Consider the following 18460-nt stretch of genomic DNA (forward strand, 5'->3'; position numbering starts at 1 on the left):
TCCCTCTCTCGTGCACACAGTCACACTCTGTTTCTCACACACATTCACTCTCTCTCGCCCTACACATAATCCTAATCATACATACCCGCTATCCTTTTCGTCTTCTCTCTCTTCCTCTCTTTCTCTCTCTCTCTCTCCATCTCTCTTTGTCTATCTCCACTACATCAGAGTCACTATGGAAACCAGCAATTCCGCCTCTTTAAATCATCTGCAAGTACTGCATATCAGCAACATTTCTGATTACCCTGCTTATAATTACCTGCAATATTTCCTTCTCTTCTTTTAGTGAAGGTTTAGAAGTGAAACTTTTCGGCTGCTGAACTCTTCTGAATTCTTTCATCATCTTCTTCTGCAATTTTTGCTCATGAGAAGCTCGTTTAAATTTAGAAAGAATATTACTATTTAAAGAAGATCACAAGTCTAGTTGGACTTAATTAATACTTTCCCATCTATTGAAACAGATTCGTAAAGATCAGTTCGTACTCATGAGGGACATTAAAGAACGTTGTTTGTAGTTTAGTGGCAGCCAGAGAAAGAGATACTATAAAATAACTAACAAACAGATCTAGACCACGTGAAAATGGTAATTTTTCTGTATTAGTGACATCTCTTTAATGATAACATGCATTTCTAATTCAGTTTTTTTTTCCCCTAATATTAGCACTGACATGGAGCCATAAAAGAAAATATACAAAATGAACTTTCTTTTATGTTTATAACTGAAGCCATTCCTTTGGCACCAAAATTAAGTTAAGAAATATTCCCGTGAATTCAGACGATAACTAGATATTTCAGATGAAGTTTCAACACATCCAAGTCTTCTTCTTCTCCACAATTCAAACAAAAGCTTTTCGAATTTCTGAAGGCCGCTATAGAGAAAAATTCTTCGGAATTATAGACACGTAAACACAAGAATATTTTAATATTTGCCAAATATTTCAGTCTGAAACTAACAGACTATCTTCAGTGGCTACATAGGAACAGTTTTTTTAACAAGCTGGAATACCAACAATCAATGCCTATTATTTCGTCATCACTCTGATGAAAATTTTTTCCCTTCTCTTTAATGCTTAACAATGTAACAGCACGCGGCTCGTTCTACTTTCGAATGATCAATTGTTAAATTAATCAACGATTGTCTGCTGTAGAAATAAATAGAAACTTTGCAGCTAGTGGGATTAATGGTTCTGGCATGACAGTCTTTCGGAGATTGTTGGAAGCAAGGACCGCTACCCACAAACCAAAAAAAAAAAAAAAGAAACAACTGTTGATGAAGGCAAATTATTATTTTTTAAACGTGAGTATTCAGATTAAATTGTTCGCTACCGTATACAACACACGCACTTCGGGAGATTATTTTTAGTGTACTCACCCCTGCTCCTATTTTCTGCTTATGCGAAGATGTTGCTTCCATGTTACTTTTTCTTTTCTCCTCTTTCCTCTCTAAGACCTCAGGAAGTTCGTGTTGCTCTTTCTTTAGCCGTGACGCTCCTTTAAATCACGGCGAAGCAGAATTAGTGTTGGACATTTTAAATAATCTGAATATTCCATTATTTCTATTAACAATCGAATTACTGTGATTGTTGCTTCATGAAGACGTTATCTTGAGTAAATGAATTAACAAATCGACCACTGGCGGATTCCCTTCTTATTCCGAATCTTATTAAGAATGAGGATGTGTTTCTGTAACCTTCTGATACTAACCTGAGACATTAAATGGACAATTCTAAGCGATGTCTTTTCTGGTAAACAAGATCAAATCTGTGTGCATTTTTTTTTTAATTATTAACAATCAGTAAAGAATGAGAATCACTTCTGCCTCTGCATTATTGATGATCAATTGTTGGGAAACTAATTCTGGTTTGTTTTGTTATAAACGTTTAATTTAACTTGGTTCGTGATATTAAACTGCAAGCTAAAATCGAATATTTTAAAGCTATGATGACATTATAATTTTAATTCCTGTTGTGAATCAAAATGATAATGAAGTTTCTTTTATTGTTTTCCCGGTTTTCAAATTATTAATCTTATTTCAGTTGCTATCGTTAACAACTGAAAGAAACTGAAATGTAATCAAGCTTACATTTTTTTCTTTCACTTTTCTAATTCTATAGTATATTAATGTGAATAGTGAAACAGTTCCTTATAGCCGCGTGTTTTTTGGCTGTCTATGTTATAATTATTACAGATTAACTTCACTTCAATTAAACCAGTTTTTCCATCTCCGAGTGGATAAACTCACCAGGTTGCAACTAATGAACCGATTCTCTTAACATTCATTGGGGTTGTCCCTTCGCACACTAAATCAATCTTCTATGAATACTCTCGATTTTTCGTTTCAGCCATTAATCAATATACCATAATTTAATTAATATCGAAATAAAGAGAAATATCTCAAGATTTTATTTACATTCGAAACAGATGTTTCGAATTTTTCGAAAAAAAAATTATTTTGCGATGGCCGGGAATCGAACCCGGGTCAACTGCTTGGAAGGCAGCTATGCTAACCTCTATACCACCATCGCATGTGTTTACATATCTAAAGTTTTCTTATGAACCATTCCGGTCATTCACCTATTTCAAGAATGATGACGTCGCTAGATCGTTGAGAAAGTAAGTAAAGCGTTACTTACTTGCGTAACATACCAGTTTTGTTTCACCAATGAAGTTCAGTGTTGATTCAACTCATCGTATATTAATCCAAACAAGAGAGAGAGAGAGAGAGAGAGAGAGAGTTGTAATTGTTAAATGCTAGAATTATGTCGTTTCTTTGGGATATCCCTAAAATCACCAAGGTTATTAATAAACAAAGCAACCTTCACATCGCATGAAGTTCTCGTCATAAACGAAGCGTAAATATTATTCGATTATCTTAAAGCTGTGTTAACAGAGAGAGAGAGAGAAGAACAATGTACGTCCCTTTCAACCCGAAGGGTGTTTTAAATAAAAACTCATGTGCTTTGAACCGATATGAGCTTTATTATAATCAGGAAAAGAAAGGCGCACATTTCTGATACAAGCCACTTATGTGATTTTATTAATCTTAATCGACTTTGACAATGAATCCTTTTTGGACAAATTCACCCATGGAGATCATGAAACCGTAGTTAGCATCTTTAGAAGAAAAACGGAAAACTTCTCTTTTTGAGATCAAAGATGGATCGTTTCACTTCAGGCCTCCATTAAGTAATCTGAACGTGATTCACCATCCATTTAGCCATTCTGAGGAGGTGATGTCGTCTTTACTCCTCCTGAAAAACAGAGAAACCAGCCAGTGGATACACCGGTTATAGACATACATACACTGTTCTTATGGCAGTAGTTGTTGCAGCCTCAATTCCCACTGACGTCACTATTTGGCTTAGATCAAGTGAGTAGTTCATTTTTGTGAACTTTTCTCATAGGTGATTAGCAAATTGTTTAGCTAAGCGCAAATTGTAGAATATGTTAGCTCAGTTATTATCGGCAAAGCGTCTCATAGAGACACTTGATAATAAACTACGGCAAATACAGAATAAACCCCAGACTGGGGCAACAATAACACACTAGGTGGTGGGAATAGCTTAGGCCTCACCAGCATGGCTTTGCCGCGTACGCGGACCCTTGGAATCGAAGTGAAAGCTGATGTACGACCTCGATGTTTGGCCAAAGCCCTCATCGAAAGCGTCGGTGCTGAGCAGATTTTTGGGTTTACTCCCTTTGGTGGTGGCCGTTTCCAAGTAGTAGTAAGGAGTGAGCAAACAAGAGACAAACTACTTGCAGGATTCGAGTGTAATGGAAAAACAATAGTTCCATTTTTGGTAGGGAGCATTACCAAACTACTTAGAATCCCCAGATTCCCTTTAGAATATATTGAAACGGATGTAAAGATCATCCACGAAATATTCGGGAAATGGGGCGTTATACACAAGGTGGAAGTCCTAAATGACGCAGAAAACCCCAAATGGAAGTCGGGTGAAGTCCACATCTCCCTCGAGATGAAAACGCCCGTTCCCAACTTCATTTTTATTGGATCCGCCAGAGTAATGATAAATTACCCTGGTGTTAAAAAACAATGTTTTAGATGTGGTGCTTTCACTCACCTTGGGGCAGACTGTCCTAGAGTGAAATGTAAAAACTGCCTCAAAGCAGGCCACAACCAAGACAACTGTGAGTCAGCTTGCCTGAAATGTGGGGTAATTGACCACAAAGTGGACACATGCCCATCCAGAACCCTTGCTGAGAGGATGGGTGGTGCAATCACGCCAGCAACTCCACCAAGCAATGGAAATGACACACCACAGGAAGCTTCTCCTCCTTTCGAGGCTGCTCCTGATATAACAGAAATCCATACCTCCACGTCTAAGAAAAACCGAATGGGGAAAAAAACTTCCACAAGCAGTAAAATCCAACAAGAAGAAACAGTGGCTATTGAAACCATCGATACTAATACAGATGAAATAGATACAGATAGGGAAGAAGGAAAGATGGAGGTGAACATCAACACCTCCAAACGGCCATTAAGCCCACAGGAAGAAGAGTTGGTAACGCCCAAAACAGCAAAGGTATCTGAGACCGCTCACCCAGAAGTCCCTCACGCGAAAGCAGGGGAGACTCTCAGCCATCTCATCAGAGGTATCCCAGGGATGGCGGAAAAATTCAAAGAAGCGATAAAAAAAATAGGAGAACCTGAACTCCTCCTCACAGGAGAACATGGATCTGACATCGTCAGTGCAAAATGGGGTGATATTTTCGTTGATGACATGAGCAAAATCACCCCTGAGCAAGTAGAGGTAGCCCAGGATTTAGACGAGGAGGCAGCATCGGCGTTCTTCATAGCTCTCTGCAAACTAGACATGGCCAAGGGAAGTGAGGTGGCCAAAAGAATAATAACTGCCCACAACAAAAGAAAGACACAGTAACCACCTTGTGGGGTTTCTGTACACAGCTTCACCGGTTTCAGCTATCACAGGTGGGGGAGGACCTGAGAACCCGAGCGGCGAAGGCTTACAGCGAGGCGGTGCAGTTCCTTGTGAGCTGCATCACTCGGGCCAGATCCTTCCTCTACCTCTAAGTTTAACTTTCAATTTTTGCTTTTTTGTGTACTTTTTTGTTTTTGTTTTGTTACATGTTTCCTTTTTAGGATTTTTCCTTTTTTTGTAAAGTGAAAAATCAACGACCGTTTTAGAAACGCCCCTGGGGGGCAAACAGCTAAAACAGCTCAACTGAGGCCTCTTTAACCTACCCTACCACTATGCACTCTATCTTTATTTCCTCTCCTACTATCTGCTGACTCTCAGCCTATCTTACTCTACAGGCCGATGATGAAGATTTGTTGAACTCACAAATTATTATTATATATAGAAATAGAAAGAAATATTTAAGTTTCTGTGAGATGTGAAGCACATTTCTATTGATAAGAAGTCTACTGCCTGATTGGGTAACAGAAAGATTAACTCATTTGCTATGAACACAGCAGGTTGCGAGTTTGAATCCCACGGTAGGAAGGGGTGTTTGTGATTGTGTTTAAGTCAGGATAGGTTTCATATTTTGAATTTAGATTTTTGATTTAAAGTCACTGCAGTGGTTTAAGTAGTTACCATAATTATAATTCGCCATTGATTTCTCAAGAAAGAATAATGATTATCAATAAAATGCTAAATATTTCCTAGTCTTTTGAATGATTAAAACATTCTTAAATCACTTTAAGCACGTCTATGTTTGTTTCTTACCATTAGTTTATAATACTTTCAATATTTTTGTGTTGATTCTAATACAGGTCTAAATATAAACCAAAAAACATGCTGGACTGGATGTGAACATAGAAAAGCGCATCTAATCTAACCAGTAAGTAGTTTATTATAGTAACTAGTTGGTTGATTCCAAATACATGTTTTCTTTTTACTTATATTGTACCAAACTTTAATATTTTATTCTTATCTGTGCCTTATTTTATGTAGCTCCTACCTACTACGAAAGGTTTTTACAAACCAAATGTACATTTGTAGCAATGGTTAGGTGAGGTTTATCCCCTGTAGGATTGATAGACTGCACTCATATATTTCATAGCATTAAGTAGCAAATTCAGACTACTGTAGTCTGATGGGTTGATTTTCTGAAAGCATTTACTCAACATGAATACAATATAGAAGGCGAATAGAAATGCATGTAGGAAACCTTGCATGTTTCCTACATGCATTTCACTATAATGAATCAATTTTTTTCTTTTAAAATCATCTCGATGATTGAGCTGAAAAAAACTCTTTTAGAGTCTCTCTCTGATGTTCGGATTATTGTCCAGTCAGTTCCGTGACACTCAGCTGTATTCGTAGAACATGTAGATATCAAATCTTGTCTTAATTTATTATTAAGACAAGATTTGATATGATTATATGCTTATATTAGAATTTTAACTACCAAGATGTCGTTGATGCTTTAAATAGTCCATTGTGATTTTGATTATTGCGTAATTAACAATTCAATACCATTGGTAAAAAATATGCAACAATGGTTGTAACTTAATTTTCCCAAGCAAAACGCACACTTGTAAAGGCTGGCTGAAGCTCACTGGCTAGAGCTACTTTCACTGCGTATGGCCTGTGTTTAAGACGACGTCAAGGGAACGGATATATCTATGCGCACGCATGAAATCACAGTGCTGCAGCGAGGAGTTGGAAGCTCCGACAACCGAGCAAGCCAAAGTAGCTTTGACTAGACGAGGAAGCATCGGCCTTCAATACACAACGCAAAGCTCAATTATTGCCGCGCAAGCTTAAGACGTCTTCTGTCTACAAAAACAAAAGCCTAAATGGAATGCTTATAAATGCATGCATTTATTAACAAATACATTTTTTTCTCAATTAATGAGCTTGCGCAGCAAGCATGGAGAATTCGCCAATGGTATGGAGGTTATTTTAGAGGAAAACCGTCGCTTTGAGCAAAATATAAAGTCTAGTTTTTTGATGCTGAGGTCTACGTATGTGTAACATGTTTATGACATGTTACGCGTTTAATTTTCGGTAATACTCATTTCAAGAAAGATCCCATTACTTAGAGATTTCGATGTTATGAAAAGTAAAACTGGTTTAAAGTTATTGTTAGTGATTAACAGATGTTTCTGTTCATATAGTTGCCTTGTGTTTACCCACAAAGACGTCTCTGTTAATTTTTTATCCGAGTTTTTCCTTAGTTTCATAAACACGTGACGTCATTCTTGAGAAGATTCAGAATGAGCATAAAATCAGTCAGAGGCAGACCTTTGTGTTCAACTGCGTAGGTTGTGCGTGCGTGCGTGTGTGTGCACTTCTGACACATACCAATTTTTATTGTTTAAAATCGTTTGTTGTGTACGAACAAACACCGAGCTGAACACCATTCTTCTGCTTGAACCCCGTGACCTTACACGAAGTTTGAAAACCGGAACTCAGAAATTAAGATTTTTCTCGTTTTTTCCAACATAGATAAGACCTAATTAGGACTTTAATTCCTTGTGTTGTTCGTTACATTTTTTTAAACTAGTCCCAGTGTTATACCAGATTGTTGTTTTCGTATTGTGACAACCTGTTTTTTTTTTTTTTTGTGGTCTGAAGATGCTGAATATAACACCAGCGAAATATCAGCAAATAAATTAATAAACATTATTTTCTTATCATTCTGTATGGTCATCAACATCGTGAAAATAAATGAACATCTACTGCGAACACGTAATCCTTTCCACGCATTTCCCAAACATTTTCTTTAAATGGTCGTGTTGCTACAATCTTAAAAGAGAGAAAAGCGATTTACAGAAAAATTGGGAAACATTACTACTTCTGATAGTCGTACTTAAATTGGACAAAAAAAAATTCTGATCTCAGCACCAGAAAAAATAGTTCTGTTGGGAAAAGACATTGCTTGTTTGCCGATGAGGGATTTTATGCGATCTACGATCCCCTCCATGCATGTATGGAAGGCAAACGAAGCCGATTCGTATTAGTTCATGATAATAATACTGTTGGGTTATATGGGTTTTAAGAATACTTACTCGAAAGGGGGGATTCGCCCTTTCGAGCCTTCAAAATTCGAGTCAACCAAATTCAAGGAGAACTGGCCTACCAGTCCGGAACTCGGAGAGTTGAGGGCTATAGGCACCAACGCACGGAACCCCCCCCCCCCTCCTTTCGAGTTTTCAAAATTCGAGTCATCAGAAAAAAAATTGTAAAAAATTGATAAATCAATAGCTCGTTGACGATTTTTTATCGTATAAAAAAATACTATATATATAGAGAGAGAGAGGGGGGGGGGGGAGAGAGAGCGTATCCGCTCTCCAGTCAAGAGGCTACGGATTCGAATTCCATTCATGGATGTTTGCGATTGACTTCCGCCTTCATACATTCATTCACCCAACTATAGATACATTCTCTATATATAGATACATATATATATATATATATATATATATGTGTGTGTGTGTGTGTGTGTGTGTGTTAAAGATACCAAGCAATTTTATAAGCTATGTGTTTAATCCTTTTTCCCAAGTAAGCAAACAGACAAGTAAGTCAAGTTTGCGACTGCACGTAGTGCAACACTAGGCAACTCGTGGTAAAGGTGGATTAAGCTCTGATCACTTTCCTTAGAATTTTCCCCTAATGCAAAGCACATTTCCGCAAGGAAATGTATGATGTTATGCATTAAGGTCACTACTCATACCGGTTTCGACCTTTATTGAGGTCTCGTCAGTAAGAGCCAGAGCTAATAGCTTGGTATCTTTAACATAATATATACCCAAGGTAAAAAAACTTTCTAAATATATATATATATATATATATATATATATATATATATATTTGGGTTTTTTTTTTTTTTTTTAGAAAAATTTCAGTCATTTCTAACTCATTTCGGGTTGAGGGGCATACTTAATAAATGCGAGTGAATATGTATGTGTTTAGATAGTTGCCATAGTGGAGAGTTAAAATCGCCAAATATCAGAGGCATTCATTTGCAACTGCTAATGTTAGAATTTGTGAAAGCATAGATGGCAACAGAAATATCTACATAACATTCCTGCAGTATTAGTTTTAATTAACATGTGCCGAATCAACATTAATTGGGTTTATGTTTAATTATATTCAGTGACGGCTCGTCCATAAGGGGGCTGCATTGATTGAATCTCCAACGGTGAGTATACTAGCGAGTAGCACTGGCTAGTATACTGAACGTTGGAGCTGCATTCCATGCATCCTTTAGGGACTAACCACCCCTGGTATATTCATTCCAGGGAAAAAAGAAACAACAACAATAAAATAATACAATAAAAAATAAAAACAATACGTGACTGCCATTATAATAGAAATCGTGTACGGCACTCGACTTGGGAAATATCCCCATGAGTAAAAAGAGTTTTAAAGGGAGGGACAGGTATTAGAAGAAAAAAATACAAAACCTGCACTCTATTTTTTGTTTTAGATGTTTATCAAAACCTTCCAACCCCCCCCCCCCCTTCTCGTATCAGATTGCAAAGTAAACCAATCCCATAATTCCGTGCGACAATAAATACAATCTCGAATTTCAGGCTCTCTAACTGCTTGCGTAGTTTTGCATTCCAGTCACACACACCACACACACACACACACACACTATGCGACAGTATCGAATTTCTCTCCGAAGCCTCTGTAATTCCTGCGACTGATTACCCCACATGCTTTGTGCAACGACAGAGAGAAAATGTAAACACTGAGTGGCCTTCATTAAAGGCGGATAGTGAGCTCCAGTCGCTCGTGCTGTTTGCTGGACATTAGCATTCTTAGCTTTTCCTTCTACAGATTCGGCTTTCTGAACTTTTGTTCGTTACTCCCATCTTTAATGAACTTAAGTTTCTGTGCTTAGTTTGTAATCCGATTCCCAGAAAATCCCACACTGTATAAAATTATACCCCCCCCCACACACACACATTCTCCATTTCGTTCTTCCGACTTTTCTTTGAGACGCTCTCTTAGCATATTGAAACTATATTATAACTATCTTAAACTCATCTATATTATATATCATTTAGGAATATTTTAAACTTATATTTTGCATGGACCGGAAGCCCTTCCCCAGTGACAAACACGGAACTTTTTCATCCATCCATTAAGCGAAGTTCCTTGGTCTCACACCGGGCGGTTCAATCCATCTCTCACCTAAAGGCATTCATCAGCAATTATACCTAGATGGGATTCGAACTTGTCCAGCCTGTTGGATGCAGAGCGGCTACGCTAATATTCGGCCAAGCAAGTGGGCTCAATTCATCTATTTACAATTTTTTTTATCCCTTACCTGGTGCCTGGATGGGGCTGTTCCTCCCCTTAACCAGTACACTGTTGCGGGTGCTGAGAACTATTTGCCCATTAGTTTCTTGCCGTGTCCCTCGACAGGGGACCGTAAAACTCGATGCCCTTTCCACAAGGAGTCGGAAGGCAATCACAGACATCCACGCCATCGGAAGGGTTCGAACCCTCTTGACCAATCCGGCTGGTGATCTATTCCATACGAAATGAAACTGCGAAACATTAATTTAGATTTTAAGATTTAATAAAAATTAAATAATATCTAATAAACACGTCTGCTTTCCAATAATAAATTTATATTTCTCTCTCTCTCTCTCTCTCTCTCTCTCTCTCTCTCTATCTATCTATCTTCAACACCTAATATATAAGCCAGCTATTATACTCGTACATTTGTTTAGAAATAATTTAAAGAAACCGCTAATGTCACGTGCCCAGTATGCCTTTTATTAGGCGTGAGTTCCAGAGATGGTTTGTGCCTAATAATTATTCCAAATTTTATTTTAAAAATTCCAATTTTTAGGATTAAAAATCCTGTTAGTGCGGTACCAGATCGTTTAAATCGAATGGAAAAAAGAGAAATAAAAATCTCTTGGCCGACAATTCCGAGGACGTAACGTTTTTATTTTATTTATTTATTCTTTCGTTCACCCAGCAAATGTTACTGGTGTTGAGCGGAAATGACATCTGCGACGGTCAGCAACATAACTTCCTGAATTGAGTTTGTTATCTTAGTTTGAAGATATTTCAATATATCTCTGCTGGGCCAAGGGACGAGGCAAGTTTGAGTATTTTTTTTAACCTGAATTTCTTAAGCGAATATTTCATCGTCGAAAACCAAACCTTTTGCATAATATAAGCATAAGATTACTTTGAAAATCCGCATCTGTTTTATTTATAGATCTTTTGGAATCCAGCATAATTGAATTGCAAATTTTATCAGTCGATCGATTTTTATTGTCCTGTTGTACTCACAATAATACAAATGTAGATATCTCACGAGACATTCACGTGATACTTGAATGTTTTCATTTTTGTTTCTATTTGCAATATGCATTCTGCGCATGCACTAACTTATTTATTCATTTAAAATTCAGGTTTAATCCCATTGGCTAAAAGTGCGCTTCACGTTCACACGCATTATTTACATACGTTTACATATCTGCATTGGCTTTGTGATTATAATTATATGTAGCTGCATATATTTAAATATGCAGCTACGTTTTAACAATATATTATGTAACTGTTGATTTTTCTTATTAAATTTAAAAAAGAATACATATTCAGACATATATATTCTACGAATTTCATATGTTTTCTTCAATTTCTTCCTGGAATATTGCAAGCGAAGTAAATGTGTTATTTACATGAAACCTATTTGCGATGTCTTTTTCAAAATGATGAAGAAATGATGAAGTTTATTATTCGCATTAAAACGTTTAAAGAATATTAAAATTAATATATATTAAGATAATGTGACATTAAAATAGAAAATTAGCAAAAGATTATCAAAAATCGTTTTTTTTTGCTTTTTTTTTTCAGTTAACATTTATTTACCGAAATATGTTTTTTACAATAATCATTCATTGATTGTTGAGCTGCTCCCAACGTAAAAAGAAGTTCGTGTGATTATTCAACTTATTTTTTAATGTTTCACAAAAAATTTAAACATTAAAGTATAATTTTTGAATAAAGTGCAAATTTGTTTCGCATTACAAATTTGATCGATGGAAAAATAATTTATTTCTTTAATAGAATGAGAGATTTTCGAAAGCTACTCATTCATCCATGACGAAAAGTTGGTTTGATGTAAATTTTATGAATCCAGAACTACCAACTCTATTCACGTTAAGCGCGTGCTATGCCATGGTAACAATGACGTATGTTACGTGAAGCTCTGTCGCGTGAAAAATGTCTAACTCGCTGAATAATATGAAAGTCGTTTGCTCTTTTAAATGAGGCGTAAAAAAAAGACGTAGAGAAAGATTTTGATATTAATTTTGCATTAATGTTAACTCCCGAGCTTTATTTAAAGCAATTTATTATTTAAATGGTCCGAGTTAACAAAGAAATTACTGCAATTTCAAAAACAAAGTTAGAAGAAAAGTACTTAATATGAAATGAAAAAAAAAATTGTTTAAAAGCAATTTATAATTTAATGAAATATTTGCTCGCAGGCATACAGAAACTTATCTTTATTCTTTTTAGGAAAATATGATCTCTCATTTCAATTTAGACAAGCTTCTGCTCTTGTTTTAATGGTTGCCCTTTTAGTTGGGACTAACGGTGAAAGTTCCTATAAAAAAGAGGCAGAGTTCAATCAGTATTTGTGGGATAGAAGAGTTAGAGAGGATCATCTAACAGCAATCTCGCTGCTCCGGGTCTGTGTGACGCCCATCTCAAATATGTGAAAATGTTCTAAGAATGAGCGGATTGGGATTTGTATAGAGTTAGCGGGATAAGTGAAAGCTTAGGATTAATAGGTGAAAATACATTTAATGGCTCTGTGTTTTAATAATCTTGTGCTTTAAACAAATGTAAAAAAACGATATTTCCTGACTAAGAAAGTTAAAAACTAAAATAAAAGACATTAAGAAAGAATTTCACATTGAAAGAAATTAACAAAAATCGGAAGGAACATAAAAGAAATTGACAAGTAAATCCAAAGTAATCATAATTAACGAGATCAAGAAGAAATACGTCTTTTAAATCGAGCTTTTGTAAATGTTACAAAGAAAGCTGTTTTTAGCCACTGCATTCATTGCTACCCTCTTCATGGCAGTGACATGCCTTCGATCTTTGCACCCCTCCTGAGGTATGCTTTTCTTAGCACTTGATGAATTATGGGATCCCTTCCTCTGTGTTTTTCATGACGAACCCCCCCCCCCATGCAAGGAAAAATCTCTTTTAGAGATCAAACATATACCTTTCTAGCCTCTTCAAGACACTAGCGGTAGTAGTAGACTCACGCGATGGATGGAATTGTCTACTTTTAAGTACGGCATCCATTCTCTCTTTTTCCTTCTTAGTAATTATTTATTGCATTTATAAGAAAAGGGTTTTTACCGTTTTCGAAAAAATACGAAAAGATGACGAGAGAATCTTAAAAGAGAAACAAACTTAACTTCTGGTAATGAGGTCCATTTTGTTACTTTTTTTGGTGTTCTTTGTGTTCGATATCACTCCTATACCTTTAGATTAAAATCCTTCTGTGATGGAATTTTCTTTATTTATTCTGAAGTTCTTAAATGAGCCTTATTTTACGCATTCAGAGAACGTTGTCATTTCTGATTCTTTTCCTCATTATCCTACTTATTCATTCCTCCAATCGTATCTGGTCTATAATTCGTAAATCGATTAATCTTTCCTCCCTTAGTAGTTAAAGTCGTTTTATCGTAGTTTTCATTTGCTAACAGCGATTCAGTCTCGATTTAAGTCACTCAAAGTGATTGCGTTGTTCGCATATTTATTCCCATCCACGGCACAATCATTGACGTCTCATTTATCATAAATAACTCCCAGCTGACTTCTGGACGCTCAACGAGTTGGGTCTTTATTTTGTTTACACGTTATTTGATTCTTAACTGTCTTTGTATCCTAGCATCCATTAGCATAGCATTTAATGCATTCCTCTTCCGTTGACTTTATTTTCAAGAAATTATGCGCAGCATGCAACCCGATTATAAGCAAACAGGAGAAACTGAGTCTGTAACAGGCTGTTTCTAAGTGACGAATTTCATATCTGGAATAGCTTCGGTATTTCGATTAAAAACTCTTAATCAGTCACTTAGATTCTGTTTATTATTTTATAGACGTTTTGCGCCACACGCACATAATAAATAAATATGGGTAAAATTAAAATTTTCATTTCCCGCATCTCACATTCGAGCCTGCACTGCAACACGATTTTCACCAACAGGTGTGACGTGATAAGAACGGCTGCATAGAGCGTGATCTACAGATGAGTATAATCTTTCTTCTTCAACCCATCCGTACCTCTGATTAGGGGCAGTGACGAATTAATGCGGCCGGCTCGTCACTCGTCTGCTGCATCCCCTAAGGACCAGTATTGTTATGGCTGTAGATCTGTGTCTTCATAAAGCTGGTATTCGGAGGGACGAAAAACCAGAGTTACCGCGAGAAAAAAACCTCCTCATGAAAGCAATCACTAGCAATCGCTTACAAACATTCATATTTAGCGCAGTTGAGTTTGATTCTAAAGGAGTCGTTAAAATAAACTGCCAAGAATTTTCCGAAATCAATTTCCAGTATTTAGATTACCCCAAGGATGTCTGTAAACTATGTATATTCCAAAGCGGGTTTTCCTGTCATGGATAGACTCAACATTCTGGAAGGGGACCCCCCCACCACCTAATGAAACCCGCTAACTCACCCTTTTAGTTGAAAAGTCCTCATGAATGTGTCTTTCTCATTTTCTTATCCATTTTAAGTGGGGAGGGGGTTAATTTCAGAGCCCTGCATTCCGTGCACAGTAGTAGGGGAGGCACTTCTGACCAGATCAAGATCAAGATAAGATAAGGAAAGTGGGCGTGTCTTCCTGACGTCATTGTGAGTGACGTCATGAGTTTGGAATTTCCATGTGGGCAAGTGTGTGAATGGCTTCAGTTCTTGTGTTTTGGTTCGCGTATGGGATTATGGGGGATTTTTTTGGTTCGCCTATGGAATTATGGGTGATGATAGAGATAAGGATTCGTGTTGTGATTGGTGGGACAGTTTAAACCAAATGCTTCCGGTGTGCGTGGCTTCCTGAGTCAGGAATTTCCCTGGGAGCATATGTGGTCACTGGCTTCAGTTCTTGTGTTTTGGTTCGCGTATGGCATTATGGGTGATGGTAGAGATAAGGATTCGTGTTGTGGGTGTGTGTTGTTTTCAGATGTAGATAAGTGACGTCATTTGTTATTTGTAAATAAATGTCGTCATTTGTTATTTGTAAATAAGTGACGTTGTTGTTTTGAATGGAAAGGATGATATTAGTGGATAAGAAATCGTGTCGTGATTGGTGGGACACTTCTGACCAGATCAAGATCAAGATAAGATAAGGAATCGTGACGCGAATGTTTGTTGTTATTGAGTTTGGAATTTCGCTGGGCCCCCCTTCTGTCAGAAATATCACGTGGTGTGATGATAAGATATCTTTGAATTTTCCCAGGGTGGCACACATCCGTCATTGTCGTCTATGGGAATTCTTAGAGTATGTCGTGATGGCGGGTGTGATTAGATTTTTCTGAATAATTAATTATATACTAGTGTCACTCAAACATACGGTTTTTTTTTTTTTTTTATTATTTTATTTTATATAGATGTTTGTACTAATTTTCCAATACATTTGGGGTATTTGTTTCCTGTTAAAGGGTGGGAATTCTTAGAGTAAGTCGTGATGGCGGCAGTCTTTCGAGCTTTTCTGAATAATTAATTATATACTGATGTCACTCAACACACATACTTTTTTTTTTTCCATACCTCATCTGTATTTTCTTCTATATACATATTCTAATCAAGTTCATATTTTATTCATAATTCATCCGGATATTTTGATTTGTCTAAAAGTAAGATCTTAAAGTTCAATAAATAAATAAATAAACAAATCGTGTGTGTTTTCACGGTTATTTCAAAAGTGTTCTTACTTAAACATACATAACACATCAAAGACACTGTTTGTTCTTTTAAGTTTACATATTTATTTCACAGATATTATTTACATTGCCATATGCAAGAAATAGGAATTGAATTTACATATATCACCAATGCAAATGGTGTTTTTCTTTCACATACACTTTAGACATGAAAACTCGCTAATGTGTCCATGTTGGTACTCTAATATACCCTGTGATTATTCTTATGAAAACAAAAAAACAAACAAAAAAAACCGTTCAGTTTTAGAATTACGTTTACTAAAAACATACGACCACTGATTATTGTATTACAATTATCAATTGTTATGTTTAAGTTAAAATTCACTTACATTTCTTTCCAGAATGAGAACATATTGGTACTAACTAGGTTTTCTGAATATTCCAAATTGTTGATTTTTAACATATATTCACAGCACAGAACACAAACACAAATCTGAAATCCATTTGACGTTTTCATTATAGGTTTTACTTTTAAAATTCAGTTAACTACATATTATAACCAGAATAACTGAGTAAAATAAATAAATTGTGTGTGAATTACTTTCCCACACTGTTAATTTTCATTAAGCTATTTGTAGATAACTGAGTGACTCATTTCCGGTCAGCCAGTCATCGTTCTTTTCATAGCCGTATATAGCGCTTACTTCAAAGGTAAAATATTTCCAGGGTAGTGTATTAGTCAAGCTTTCATGTGAGTAATGTTTACAATAGTGTTAGGTAGCAAAGATTTGTAAATGACCTCATGTGATCTTTGAGACCTAACTTGTTCGCATCACATCTTATCCTACACATATTGCACTCCAGCTTAATGTTGTGACTAAGTGTTTTCGAGGTGATACCCTACTGATGGGTAGCAAAGGTTCGTAATTTGACCTTGAGTGATCGTTGTGAACTAAATTATTCATTGTCACATGTTGTGATTATTGGTTTTCCATTGGTTCTGATTTTTTATAAATAGACTAATGGGGTGGGTGGGTGGTTCCATTTGAGTTTCTAGTAGTAACTTTCTAGTAGTATTTGTAATATTTGGTTGTATTCCTTTGAGTTTCTAGTATTGGTAATTTGGTATGCATTCAGAAGATTGTAGTTTGAAAATGAGTTTTTCTGGAGAAAAGGTAAGTTAATTTTGTCATTTTTTAGCAATGTCATTTGAATTTTAGTGACTACATTAGCGATTTTTGTCTATAAAGTTATAAGGTGGTTTTTGCAATGGAAAAATAAAAATCATGTTTATGATATTCAATCTGTTTTGTTTTTAGTGAAATCCCATAAGTCATTATATATATATATATATATATATATATATATAAATTTTTTTTTTTTTTTTTTTGATTGGGAAAAGATATTAAGTGTGGTTATTTAGTAATATTGTGTTATAGTGAAACCATTGTGTAGTATCGAAATTGCTAAAAACATTATGATGAGTAACATTTAGTTTTATTTTTTGGTTATTAGGATTTTTTGGGTAAAAATTTTGAGGGGTTATATTTAGTAAAAGTGTGTTAGTGAAACTCTTATGTAGTATTGAAATTGCTAAAATCACCTTGAGTTTTTATTTCTAAAAGATATTTCTGAAATCTAGAAAGTAATTTTTTTTTTTTTTTTTTTTTTTTTTTTTTTATAGCGATCATCTGTTATTTGGTTTGTTGATGGTAATGGGAATATAGTCAATCATCAACCCAACATTGTAGAGATTGATTTGACAAGAGAAGATGGTTGCGAAAGTGAACAAACCACAGGACGTGGTTCTAATTCTAATGTAACAATCGCTGGTGTGGCTGGAGGAAGTCGCGACCCTCCCCAAAATTTATATGATTCACATTCAGTTACTGGATGTGAAACTAAACTCTCTACTTCTACAACTATTGAACCCTCACTCTACAGGGACTTTTATACTGTTTCGGTGGCCCGATCACGTAAATCTATCAAATATCAAACTCGACAATTAGAGTATCAAGTTCGATTTCGTGATCTGGAACTCTTTTCACCAGAGTGTTTTTTTGATATTTTTCGAGATATGCTTAATGAGATCATTCAGCGTTTATCGGGTTCTGGAACTTTTTCTCACGTTCGGTTGGGTGTTAGTGCATCCAGTTTAGAAAGCAACATAAACTTACCATTTATGTTGCTTTCTGAACTAACTATCCATAGGATAGTTGATGCTTTTTATGCTGTCTCCCAATCGAAACGTGAGTTTCTTTTGGCAAATGATCTTGTGATCGATGTCGTACTTATCAATATCAGTAACAATGGTGGTGGAAGAAGCAATGTTAAAAGAAGAACGCTGCTTAGCCTGGATGAATTTGTGAAAATAAAAAAAGCTATTGTGGAAATTAACAACAAAGACAATCTTTGCATGGCCCGAGCACTTGTTCTGGGTGTTTCTTCACACACTGATGATGTTGCAACATACAGACAAGTGCGTTTAGATAGAAAAAAGTTACAAACAAAGAGGGCTTTAACTCTGCACAAAATTGCTGGGGTTCCGCTCATTTCTTGCGGTATTCCAGAAGCAGATCTCTTTCA

The 18460-nt window shown here is 36.0% G+C and overlaps 1 non-coding gene across 1 annotated transcript; it reads right to left on the minus strand.

The window, feature by feature from the left end:
- Window positions 1-2453: 2453 nt before the first annotated feature.
- Window positions 2454-2525, minus strand: TRNAG-UCC (transfer RNA glycine (anticodon UCC)). Its single transcript has one exon. It is a non-coding gene; the product is annotated as a tRNA-Gly (tRNA).
- Window positions 2526-18460: the final 15935 nt, after the last annotated feature.

This window comes from Typopeltis vanoorti, chromosome 15 (genome assembly GCF_054136105.1).
Source record: "Typopeltis vanoorti isolate ZY-2024b chromosome 15, IOZ_Tvanoo_1.0, whole genome shotgun sequence".
Classification (NCBI taxonomy): domain Eukaryota; kingdom Metazoa; phylum Arthropoda; class Arachnida; order Uropygi; family Thelyphonidae; genus Typopeltis; species Typopeltis vanoorti.